The following is a 13,757-nucleotide window of genomic DNA, read 5'->3' on the forward strand; positions in this document are numbered from 1 at the left end:
ATACCTCACATTTATTCCATACCCCAGTACTTTCATACCAGTAAGGGTCAGTAGTTCATCCTAGTAGTTATAAAAACATGCTGACACTACTTCCACAACTGTAGTGCAGCGGCCATGGCACATGACTTCACAGCATAAGACACACAATTTGGGCTCAGGCTTTAATCCCCGATTCCCATACCAGCTCACCTTACCCACATCAGACTCTACCCAATACCTCACTTAATTTCCGTAGCCCACGACTTACACACCAGTAGGGGTGAATACTTCACTTTGCACCCCCTCTATAGCACACCCTAAACACCTCACAGAGGTTACAGTGCTCCTACCATCCTATTTCCCACGTTTTCCCCCTTTTTTCCCCTTACTCACTTCAACTGAATCACAAAATAGAGGCCAACACTTCCTAGTTGCAACGGCTTGCACCGCTCGCAGCCAATCAGCAGCAAGCCCATGCTTGTAACGCCTCAGCCAATCAGATGGCAGAATTCCCAAAAATCGATATCTGTAAAACTACTGAACGAATTTACACCAAATAAACAAAAGCGTGCTTTTCTAGACCAAGACCCTTCTCCCTGCCAACTTTGGGGTAATTCCATTCACCCGTTTGACCTGTAGCCTTTCTAAAGTTTCCCATGGAAATTAACATGGAGAAAACGTGTTTTGGAACCCGTCTTATTTCTCTGCCCCAGGTCTCGGTCACTGAAAAAACCATAAGTTTCAAGCAGGTTATAGTTAGGAATTATCATTTAAAAAACCTTAGAAATTCATGGAAAAAAACATAGGTTTCAGGGGTGTTATAGTTAGCTGGACATTTCACTCATACAAAACCATTGAAATTCTTCTGTTATAGTTAGTTGTACTAACTGTAACTCTCACGCCCGCAATCCACTGGTGATGATGTCACATATTACATCATTCATGACATGGTCAGTGACATCACTGATGACATCACTGATGACATCTCAAATGAACACTGATTACATCACTGATGACATCATCCAGTGAATGTGGTTTGGTTTCATATTTAAATATGTATTATAAATATAGCAATCTGCATTGAAGAATGAGTGGATATATAAAAATCTGAATTTAGTAGCAGTGTGGTTGATGATTGATTGTTTACTTGAGTAATTTATAGTGCCTCACTAAATATATTGGATAGTGACTAAACTGTGTGAATATCTGTATTACTTGGTAAGTTGTTGTGTAAACTGCTGCACCAGTTGGTTACTAGCTACGTGAAACTCTATATTAGTTATTGATTAGTTAACTGATTATTTGCAATGGAGAGTGAATGTGTGTGTTCTTCGGTGGGGGGGTCTGTGACTGCCCAAATATATGTGAATAGTTAATTCAGTACGTATATGAGGTTACGACTACGTATTATATTACTTGTTTGGGTGAGTGAATATCTTTATCGGTGTGGTGATGAGCAAAAACATTTCTCAATGGTACATGTCCAACAAAGGAGTAAAAATAAAAGACAGTGTATGTGACAGTTCTTGTATATACATAAGTGTACATAAAACTCATTGATTGCATGAGTGACTGTATAGATAATTGTATACTTGTAATAGTGATTTCATAACACACTAAGTATGAGTTACTATTTATATGAATAAATGAAGTGATATTTGAATAATTGTGTAGCTGAGTAAATGTAAATAAGGTACATTGTTTGCAAAAGTGAGTAGGATGACTGCATAACTGAATAGGATGTGTGCTGGTGTGTAATGTTAATATAAGTATATAAGTATATTTGATAGTGTTCTATTGATCATTGATAACATGTATGAGTGAATCTATAGGTAAGTGATTAGATGTGTGTGTAGATCTAGGAATTACTGAGTGTGTTTTTAGATACTTGTATTGCTGTGTCAATGGATTCAAATATGCTAATGTGTATTTTTCAGTGAGTGATGAAAGGTTATAGCAGTGTATGATGAGGTGTATCTGATTGTTACATGGATGATGTCAACAGTGATGTCATCAGTAATGTCATTTGAGATGGCATCAGTGATGTCACTGGCCATGTCATGAATGATGTAATATGTGACATCATCACCAGTGGATTGCGGGTGCGAGAGTTACAATTAGTACAACTAACTATAACGGAGGAATTTCAAGCGTTTTGTATGAGTGAAATGTCCACCTACCTATAACACCCCTGAACCCTATGATTTTTACAATGAATTTCTAAGGTGTTTTAAATAATAATTCCTAACTATAACCTGCTTGAAACCTATGTTTTATTCCGTGAATTTCAAATGTTTTTTAAATGATAATTCCTAACTATAACCTGCCTAAAACCTATGATTTTTTCAGTGAATTTCAAAGGTTTTTTAAATGACTATTCCTAATTATAATGTTGACCACTTTCCCATATCTTCAACAAGAAAACCAATTTGCAATGCTACTTAAAAAAACAGGCAATAGTTCCACTTACCACTAACAAATTAACATCAACATTTAACTAGTGTCAGGACGTCAACTATGTACTGCGTGAATTACATCTAACTCACATCCATATTTAAAGACCAAGATGTGATAGAGGTACTAATTTTACACTTCTGACACCCAACAAAATCACAGTACCCAGCTCCACTACCACTATAACCACCCGTCCTGACCCCTCCCCCTCTACTACCTCAGAGGTACCGCAAAACAGGACAACAGACCTTCCCAAAATAATATATCCCCTCAACAGCACACTAGTTCAATGTTCAGAGATGTGGCAACCAACTATGTATAAGGGAAGGAATTCACACATCAACAATAATATATACAATGCAAACACTACCGGTCATATTCTATACGCAACTCACTATACAAACCAAAAACATTTCCGTGTATAGATATACCATTGATACGTGTAGTGTACTACACAGTTGACACAACCATATTATCTCAGACTCTGGGTAATATCTCGGTCATGTTGCTGTGTTGTCTCCCCCCTTCAAGCAGAACTGAAGTGGGCTGATCCAACGTACGCAACGTCAGCGTAAGAGTATAAATAATTAGCCTACGCCTTGAACGTGGTTCACTTCTGCAAAGAGAAAAGACTGCCACAGTGAAGGTCCTCACCCTGCCACATGGCTGCCGCCATGACCAGGTACCTCCTTGATACAGGCCGATTGCGAACTCAGTGCCACAGCACCGCAGACTTATGTCTGTATCAACTACTGTCTTCCATCTACACTGCGTACAGCAGGGTTCACAACTTGAATTCAGCTTTGGAGCTACACTACACACAGCATTAAAGTTATCCTTCATTTATGTAAGGCTGAGACATTTTCTTAAAGTTTGAACAATAGGAAATTCAGCCTTCATTTATTTAATGCAGAGACAATTCTACTATATGTCTTCAGATTTGTTTACATAAGTAACAAAAAGCATTCGTCCATGTCTGTCTCAACAACTGACTTCAGTTAGCCTTGATTTATGTAAGGCAGAGACAATTTTGTTAATGGATGCCACAAAAAACATTCCTCAATGTCTGTACAAAGTACTGCCTTCAAATGTACACTGTGATCTACAGAGTTTACTACTTGACACCAGAAGCGGAGAAGCACTACAAACAACATTTAATTCAGTCTAGATTTATTTAAGACAGAGACAATTGTACTGTGTCCTCAGATTCTGTGAACTGTGACAAAATAGAGTTCACCGATGTTTGTGCCAGCTACTGCCTTCAATCTACACTGCGTACAACAGGGTTCACAACTTGAATTCAACTTTCCATCTACACTACGGACAGCATTTAAGTTATCCTTGATTTATGTAAGGCAAATACTATTTTGTTAAAGGATGCCACAAAAAACATTCCTCAATGACTGTAGTGAGTTCTGTTTTCAAATGTACACTGCGATCAAAAGAGTTTACCACTTGATACCAGTGGCGCATAAGCACTACAGACAACATAAAATTTAGTCTCGATTTTTTTAAGGCAGAAAAATAGTACTGTGTCGTCAGTTTTTGTTAAAGTATGTGACAAAAAAAGCATTCCTCCATGTCTGTGTCAACTACAGCCTTCGATGTACTCTGTGGACAGCAGGGTTCACAACTTGAAGTCACCGTTGCATGTATATTACGGACAGTAAGGAATTAAATCTTGATTAATTTAATGCAGAGACAATTGTACTGTATGTGTTCAGATTTTTTCAGATAGAATGACGATTGTACATGACGCATTCCAGTAGACAAGAGACATTATACCACTGTGACCCCCCTGAACCACGAATTATCACAGGGTATGCACATGCTGAGTTCTTTCGGTACCACTAACTCTCTGCACCACAAGTCATTTCCCCGTAGCCTTATTAAAGCAGAATTCACTAGGCAAAAAACATTGCTCCCAGTACAGCCCAACTGCATTACGCATTATCGCAGGGTACGTACAAGCACAGCGCCAAAGATACTACTAACTCAGTGGACCATAAATCATCGGAAAGAAGAGTGAACAGTTTTATGTCAGCAATGAGGCATACTATCACTTTTAAGTGGAATTCATGCAGAATCCAATCGACAAAAGACATTGCTCCAATTACTGTGCCCCTCTCCTCCCCCCCACACCACGCATCATCGCAGAACTAGTAACTCAGTGCACCAAAAATGATTATCACGTGGTCTTACTAAGGCACCATTCACAACACAAAAAACATTACTATCAGTACGGCCTGCCCGGACCACGCATCATCGCAGGCTCCACAGAACATTCTTGTTTTAGATACCACTAACTCAGTGTAAACCAAACTAAGTATAACACCTATCAAACCCTACACAATATCCCTTTATTATGCTACCCTGAAAAACGTATTTTACATGTGTGACAGGGGAAAGCAGGATGAACCCTTATATCAAGATACACCCCAAGGACATATGAACAATACCCTCTCCCCTTTTTCTATACAGCAACCGGAGAACTAGAGACTGACAGACTCAGACATTGCCTTACCCGAACTGGAAAGTAAAGAGGAACACTGCTTCTTTAACTGGGCTGAGCTCGAGCAGAGACACGCCCCCAGATGTGACGTGATCGATGGAGTAAATACCGGTAACAACACCATACCGGTGTGTTCATCACCCGGAGGAAGTGAAGGCGTGAGGAGAGGCAAGGAAGAAAGCGAAGGCGAGAGCGAAGGCGGAGGAATAGAGGACAGCATGGAAAAGGAGATGAGCGGAGAAGACCTGAGAGCAGAGGTGATTAGTCAAACAGAGAAGCCAGGAGGCCAACGGCAAGGTGCAGCGCCCAGCCACGCTTCAAGGGAAGCGTGGCTCTCCCAGGTACGTTCCCGTATCGTAGGCTGGGCGGGTAAAAAGGGTTTTAAACCACCCTGAACCCTCACTTGACCGTCCCCTGCACTTCCTTGTCCCTCGCACCACCGGCACTACGTATAGCACTTCCTTTGGGCTAAAACCTTGTGCACACGTGTGAAACCTCACTCCCTTTCCCCGAAACACTGTAAATAAGAGTGCACCCGACTGAAGCAAGTCTATCATTATCTTTTCCTTTTTTTTATTTACTGTGGCGGCAACGACAGCCGAGCTGGCGACTACATCACCCAGAAGCGCGCGGGTGAGGAGAAGAATCGGACTGGAGCATTTGAAAGAGCATCTCTCTCCAACCGGGAAAGACTCTGAGCCCCCTCTCCCATATTACCGCAGTGTGATTCGCCGACGACGTTTGCTTAAGCCAATAAAACTGGCATTACCTTCACCTCGTGTGTCCGTGAGTCATTACGTCCCGCAACAACATCACTTCTAGATTTAGTTGAATAATAAAATGCACGCTGCACACATGTTCTATCTTCCACTTCAATCACAATTGCAGATGATGCACTCCACCCTAAGATCTACACTGCGGACAGCAGGGTTTACAACTAGAATTCACCTTTGCATCTACACTATAGACAGTAGGAAATTCAACCTTGATTTATTTAATGCAGAGACAATTATACTGTATGTATTCAGATTTTTTTAAAATAAGTGAAAAAAACATTGTTCTATAACTGTACTGACTACTAGCTTCTATGTACACTGTGCACAGTAGGGTTCACAACTTGAATTTACCTTTTCATCTACACTACGGACAGCATTACATTCAGCCTCGATTTATTTAAAGCAGAGAAAAAAATAGTGCTGTTGCACTGCTAGTATGTGCAAGCACCTTCAATAGCTGCATCGTTTGAACTATGATAACAAAGAATGTAGAAGATTGCGCCAAAATGTACCTCCACCGCCAGCAATATAAAGTACCTCTGTGGTATCACCTTAAACATCTCCACCAGACATACATCCCCAATTTGTGAAAGTTAGAATGCACTGCGTGAAGAGGAATCGTTTAATTTGTTATGGGGAGCAATCAGTACACCTAGTTTGCACAGCAATTGATAACCATCGATGCTATGTTTTTTTTCCCCCCTCAAAGTTCATATAGTCCAGTATGCAACAGTAAATGATTTCAGTGCAGCCCGTTCAGACCACGCATCATTGCAGAATGAGCACACGATAAACACCAGACGTACCACTAACTCAGTACACCGTAAATAATCGCCACGTGCCCTTGTTAAGGGAAAATTCAATAGTCAAAACACATTTTTACCAGTGCCGTCTGCCTGGACCACGCATCATCGCACGCTCCACACAAATCACCCCTACCTCAGTGCACCACAACTCATGAACTCTTTACGATAGAATCTTCTGTGTATTATTTCACATACAATGCTCCTACCTTTGTACAGAAGAAGTCATAAACCATTTATGATTAAATATCTGTATATGATATCATGATTACTATTCTACTTGTTACCAACAACAACGTAATAAAATGGAGTCGAGCACACGTGCCCGTACCTACTTCAACTATCTATCTGTGTCTGTGAATTTATTGTGTTTGTAAAATGCTGCTCCTCCACCCTACCACATTATATTGTGCTATAAATAGCGCATGCAACCATCTTACCTGTGACAGTAAGTGTGGGCTATTCCTCCTTTTTTTAGCATATTTATATAGTGCAAAATCAACCCAAACCTAATACATTTTCAGGCATGCGTACATTACGTCATTACTCTACAATAACAGGATGTGGACGCAACTCCGAGCCTCGAACACTGATTTCCATTACCAAGTTCTACAGTGTACCTGAATAACCACATACATATATGTATTAGCTGTCCTTCATGTGCCATAAACTGCAACTTAAACCTTTCACAGCCCTGTATTACTACAGCTACAACACTCCACTGAATGTACAACAAACATGCATATTTGCAGAAATGCGTCATGTCCACCATCTTTTATGTGTGCAACTATGAACGAATATAGAGTCAGTGATACCCCGTACCTTCCATGTTGGCCAAGTTGTGGAACTTTACAGATATGACACATTTGCTTTTAAGACCCGGGTGACGTCAACACTACAAAACGGACACCCGAATCACTTGATTTCTCATATAGGTCACGACGGGACCACGCCCATAGCTCCGGAATTTTGGTTTAGAGCCTCGCGTAGCACTAGCATACGTCAGGCCAGCCCACTCCACTTACGCTACAAGGAAAAAACTAAAACCAAACATTGCCCAGATTTCCATTGTACTGATTTCTTACTTCCAGGTCTAGTTGTCAGAACGGCACACACACACTCCCTCATGGCTGGTAAACACCCACACCACACCCATCCAGTGCATGTGTCACTACACATGTGACCCTACCAATAAAAAAAGATGGGGCGCACGTGCTAGACACCATTTTAGAGTTGTTCCCATCGCAACCGCTGTGATGGCCCGTTCTAGTGGTTCGGACGCCTCATGTAGGCCCGAACCACCGAGTACAAGGGCCCACCACTACGTGCACGGCCTCTTTGGTCACTGAGTTAGTGGTACCAGAAGGACTGAGAGGGTGAAGAACCTGCAATGATGATGGGAGCATGAGTATGTCGTTAGCCATAGTGATATCAAGACTCAGCACCATATGTGAGACTTCTTGGTGGCAGAGCGGGACTGCATGGTGTAGAAGGTGTCCTGTCCACGAAAAGGTGAGCAGTGAGACCTGGGTGCGCATCGGAGGGAGTCGATGGGCTGCCACAGACAGGATACAAAAAATTGACGCAGCGATTTAGACGAACGCAGTCCTTTATACCGAATGTTATTCCATTAATACATATTTTTTTCCACTAGCGAGACGTTTTTATAATCGGTCAAACGTCCGGGACAATAAACTGTACAAATAGTTGTTTTTCAATGCGGGAGGGAAGGTGTGTGAAAGGGCGATGTTATTGTACTCCACATTAAGATAGTACCAAATATCAATAATAACATCTTTCTTTTACTATCTTTTAGATGTAGAGCTTCAGGGTGCATTATGTCCCGGCACGTGGTGAAAAACACGCCAGTGACAGAAAGGTGAGCTGCGAATATTCTTTTCAGTCACTCTCTCACTTCCTCTCTCCTTTCATAAAGAAATGACACACAATCTTAACTTCCTTTTTATCTTACATGTTGTGTTTCACAAATTGGCAATACCCACCCCAAAACCTACAAAGCTCTACGTTCGTGTATTCTGCGATGATGCGTGGCCATCGTAACAATGTCTGAAAAGCCTGCTTCGACACGTGGTTCACCCTCTTTGAATCACGCCAATGGCACAAGGTGAGCAAAGAAACTTGTTTCCGAAACAACAACTTATCTGTGAAAAGAGAAAGTGGGTAGTGTGCAGCAGCTTCACTGCGTAGGAATGTACAATTACCTCTGAGCAGTGAGGATAGGTTACAACAGTCTGAGGGGCAGATCTACAAGCCCCTTGTGCCACTTTTCTGTCACTTTTAACATGAGAAAAGAGGCACAAGGAGCTTCTAAATCAGCCTCTGACTTCCCAAGAAAAACACTCACCTCCGGACTCTTTGAGTCAATGGGGTGCAACAGTTTAGGTACGCAATATTGAGAACTCACCGCTATGCAATGGGAGTGCATGGAATATACTACTTTGGGAAAAAAACAGTGCACAGACACCTCCTTACAGTGAAACTGGATGAAATACATTATCCTGAGTGTACAAATAAATAAAGCAAAGATATTCGTGTGCAGTTGTATGTACTATGCTATTACTAACTCTATATACTATCTTTCAGATCACTAAACTAGAGGGTGCACTATGAACCGGCACATGCTTGGACACACAAAGGAGGCAAAAAGGTGAGCTACGAAGATTTTCTCCAGTATTACCTGCTCCATCTATAACATTCTCTCTCTCAGTTTTAATGTCGTTTTTTCTCTCTCTCACTCTCTCTCACAACGTTTCTCTTTCTCTTTTAAAGTTATGGACATTGCTGTCCACTCTGCCGAGGCTGAATGTAAGACAGTCTGCAGTGTACAACCAAAGCTGAGTTCAAGTTGTGATCTCTGTTGGCCACAGTGTTTACAGAAGGTAAGCAGAGGTGCCTAGATATACGGCTCTCCAATTAAATGCATTATAAATAAAAGAGCTTATTTATAAGCCTCCTGTGCCATATTTGCGTCACTTTCAACATGGGAAAAGTAACACAAAAGTGGTGCAAGAGCTTGTAAATAAACCCTAAAGAATATTGTCCTGCATAATGACTTGATCTCTCACCTAATTCTGTCTCATCTCTGAATCATTTTAAAGACTTGTTGGTCCATAGTGTAAATCTGACGCAGCAGCGACTTCCATACAGACACCGCTTGAAAGCGAGCTATAGGAGAGGTGGAATGTATTAGGCACTCTACAGACGTGCAAATAACCAAATATTGCCAAGTGTTACCTTAATTTGTGATCTTTTACCTCATTCAGTCACATCGATCTAATTTTAAACACTTATTTTCATTTTTGTTTTGCAGATTACCTACCTTCCTTGCACTGGAGTCCTTCGAACATTTTCTTTATCATATTGTTATGTTAAAGTTATGTTTCTAGTTATTTATTATATTGTTATTTCAAAGTTACGTTTCTAGTTATTTATTGTTGTTTTAATAAAAGTTAATTTAAAAAAGTATATGTCTTCTTTTTCTGACAACATTTCACTATTATTTAGTGTGATAATCATATGCTTACAAAACATTTAACAATTAAAATAGAAATTATGTTTATAACTTGAAGTATAATACTGAGGCTAACTCTTTACCAGCTCTTTACCAAAGCCTGTAGCTGGGATTAACGGTTCCTATTGAAAATGTAAATAACTCCAGCACAGTAACTGTTTGCATTAGCAACATTGTGTGGTGAACTTGTAACCTGTGTGCTCACTTAAGTATTCCATTAACTGTTACTATGGTAACAGGCAGTAAGCAGTTTGGGGGTAGGGTTGAAAGGTACTGCCTGTACAGAAACCGTTATATTTACCTAGGATCCTCTACATAACAGAAAGGAAAGCAAACTAAGACAGAACACTGTGTAGCAGATTTACAAGCCCCTTGCACCACTTTCGCGTCACTTTTCCCTTCTTAAAAGTGATGCTATAGTAACGCAATGAACTTGTAAATCTGCCCCTATGCACATTACGAGCAAAACAAGTACACAACTCATTCAATTATTTATCGATCACAATTAGACAGTGTTGCTTCACGATTGACAATGAACTTCAATAAATACTTTGTACCTATTTAAATGGAAGACGATATTGTCGACATTACAAAACTTAGTGGCATATTTACAAAGACGAAGTTAAAATTGTCATCGCTTTAACACCTGCAAACTACAACAAATACGCCGAAAATGGACATCCTTTGTTATCTTACCGGAAAATGTTCTCAACATTGCTGTTTCCTATACAAGACTGAGAGCCACCCCCCGGAGCTATAAAATAAATGGTTGTGCAAAATTAGAAGTGTGGGGACCTCAACAACCCCCCTCAAGCCCCGGGAACCACCACTTCCAGGGATTTGTGCATTGTGGGAGGCAGACTGCGTGGCCCTCCGCCTGGACCACTCGAGGGCCCTGGGGACCGCCACGCCCCAGGGCCGGCTCCTGCAGTGTCCCGGGGTACCTACCCCCGGGACACTGCTGTTTGCTATGAGAAGGCGGGAGCCTCCGGGGGTGTCATTAGGTGATTTGCCAGAGGTGCGCTTTGACAAAGGTGTGACTATTAGCCCTTCTACCCCTGCAGATCATGAGGCAAAATTCTGCGTAAACTAAAATACTACTTGTCAGTGATTAACCATATGTATTACATGTGAGGTGTATACACAGTAGGTGTGCACCTCATTAATTCCTAATTATAGGTTTGCTTAGGAGTGGCACGCACGGGGCTGGTCCTCGTGTGATCCTGAAGAAGAGCTTTGCGGGGACAGCTCAAAACAAGTCGACCTAATACTAGGGACTCTATACTCATTATAGTTAGATTTTCCCTATTATTAACCTCTGATTTTAGTCATACCAACTAGGGGCAGGAAAAATATTAGCCCAATAATTATGTATTTTTAACTTTTTGTTTTTCCACTCCACTTTCACTGCACTACACATGTTCCACAACTTAGTGCTCCTACGTAGTTCCACAAGTTGCAGCACGCCTCAATCCGCAGCGGATTGAGAGGACCCCAATGATGAAGCATGCACCTAGGGGAAACCCTGGTGGGTGAGGGGACTCTAGAAAAGAATTTTTCTTTCTGGAAAGAGGATTTTCATACATGTTCAGTGAAAACACTGCTCTTCCCCATGGTTAGGTTAGGTTTTTATTCTGGTATTCCAGATTTTATGAAACTAGTTCCACTAGATGGCACCAGATGATGATGTGCTGCGTTTTTTCGATCTCTACACAGCATATTTCTAAACTTCAAAACAGGTTCTCCTCCTATGAAGGGTCCGCTTCATTATGATGTCTTGGCCCCACAAACATCTCTGATATGGCTGGCACCACCACTCATTTTTAAAAACCATGGCTTACTTTTTTGGTATCAGACATTGATCCAGAACGAAGGAGAGAAAATAACAAGGTGGAGAAAGATAGCTGAGAAAGATTGTAAAACACGGACAAAAGGAAAAGAAAGTGGAAATGAGAAAAAAACTGTAACGGTGAAATGACGAGACAGGAAGTGCAGGGTAGTGGAAGTTCGAGGCATGAAGTGGAATCAAGACTAGCTAGCCTTTGTATTAGACAACTCCAGCATTCGGCAACACCGTCAGAGGGCTCTCACGAAAATGTTTTGGTTTTGGGCCCTACACTTAATGTTATTTTACAAATTAACTATTGGCTGTTCTTCTCTCTACCTTTGTATTCCTGGGGCCTCAAGTGTGAGCTGATTTGCATCTGCAACTCTATATCCTTACTTGGAGAGTTTGCTACCACAGACTCTCAGACTTCAGAATATGGCTATACATGCACTTATATCAGCAGGGGCGTAGTTTGGTCAGTGAGTTTGGAGGGGTGAGCTTCAAATTGTCCTACATTCACCTTGGCATATAATTTTGAAATAAATCACATGACTAATAATGTGCATGAGAGGGGCTTACGGGGCAGTGGAATGGGAGAGGAATGCAGATTGGAAAACACAATATTTTGTAAACTAACTTTTGAAGACTTTCAAAACCGAGAGAGAGTGTCTGTGCTTTTTCCTCTTTTTGTATGTAAACATTTTCTGTGAAATCCGATAGACACTTTACCGTACCCGACTGAAAGCACCTGTGCTCAACTATTTGCCAGGAAATCCCTTTATTAGGGGGTGTACCACCCCCACAAAAAACTTAAAGCTGCTCCGCTGGATATTTGGCCAGCCCTTTGTCCTGAATCAACAAATGGAAGTCTGTCTGACTGAAGTGCTACAATGTAAGGCAAGCAAGAGTTACTCCTTAGCTGCTGCCTATACGCAATCATTCCTTCCAAACACTGCACGACTGACTCAGTTCCTGATTTAATTTTTGAACAGAGACATAGCTCTATGACTCATGCAATCCAGGACTATTGGCAGCGGCAGAAGCAGCAAATTACAGGATTTATCGAGAGAAAAGGAACACGGGTGGGGAGGAGGCGCTGCCTCTTCTTCTGAACATCTACAAAACATATATACATAAGAGCTGTTCGGGCTGCTCAGTCTGATGGAGGCACGTCACTGCACTAGAATTCAATTGCTAAAGACAGTATAATGGAATGAATAGCGCCAAGATACCCTGAGGGCCGCATGCCTCACGCACAAAGGGCTCCAAAACATCTGATTCGCAAAAAGACTAATTGCAACTGTAAATGAGTACTTTGCAACAAAGAAACCGTTTTTACAAGTCGTACAAGTCTTGCCAGCTCGCAAAGGGGTTTTGCAACCTGTAGTGAATCAAAAAGAGTAGACAGCATGAAAGGGGTGTCACAAATGACCTTGGTGAGCAGGCCCTGCATGCTCTCCATCTCCCCCAAGCAGTGGTTTCCAAAACAAACATTTTCCATTAGGAATGTGAACACAGGATGTCACTCACAGATTGTGTTGGTCTGGTTTCTGCAGACAGTGCTCTCTCTCTCTCTTCACCAGTATGCTCATGCTAGGTGCTGTCCATGCCTGGTGAAGTCCCAGTGGTAATGAGAGGAAGAGGGAGAGAGAGAGAGAGAGTGGGAGAGAGGGGGAGAGGGAGGAGAGAGAGAGAGGGGGAGAGTCTGGCATAACGGACACCCATGCAGCCCCCCCAGTGCGGGGGGGGGCACTCTTCTATACATGAAGGGGGGCCCCTCAGCTTGTTTGTCCAGGGTGTGTGTCTCCTGTGAAGCAGAGGCAGTTTGCAGCCTGCTTTGAGCTGCTCTGTGCTGACACAGGCTGACTCAGAA

General features: G+C 41.8%; 1 long non-coding RNA gene across 1 annotated transcript in view; it reads right to left on the reverse strand.

Moving 5' to 3' along the window:
- The window catches only part of LOC144799039 (uncharacterized), a 75,189-nt gene extending 61,688 nt beyond the window's left edge, over positions 1-13,501 (reverse strand). The window contains exon 1 of the long non-coding RNA XR_013603735.1: positions 13,415-13,501. This is a non-coding gene — a long non-coding RNA (uncharacterized LOC144799039). The remainder of the gene's footprint in view (positions 1-13,414) is intronic.
- Positions 13,502-13,757: the final 256 nt, after the last annotated feature.

The sequence above is a fragment of the Lissotriton helveticus genome, chromosome 12, assembly GCF_964261635.1.
Source record: "Lissotriton helveticus chromosome 12, aLisHel1.1, whole genome shotgun sequence".
NCBI lineage: Eukaryota > Metazoa > Chordata > Amphibia > Caudata > Salamandridae > Lissotriton > Lissotriton helveticus.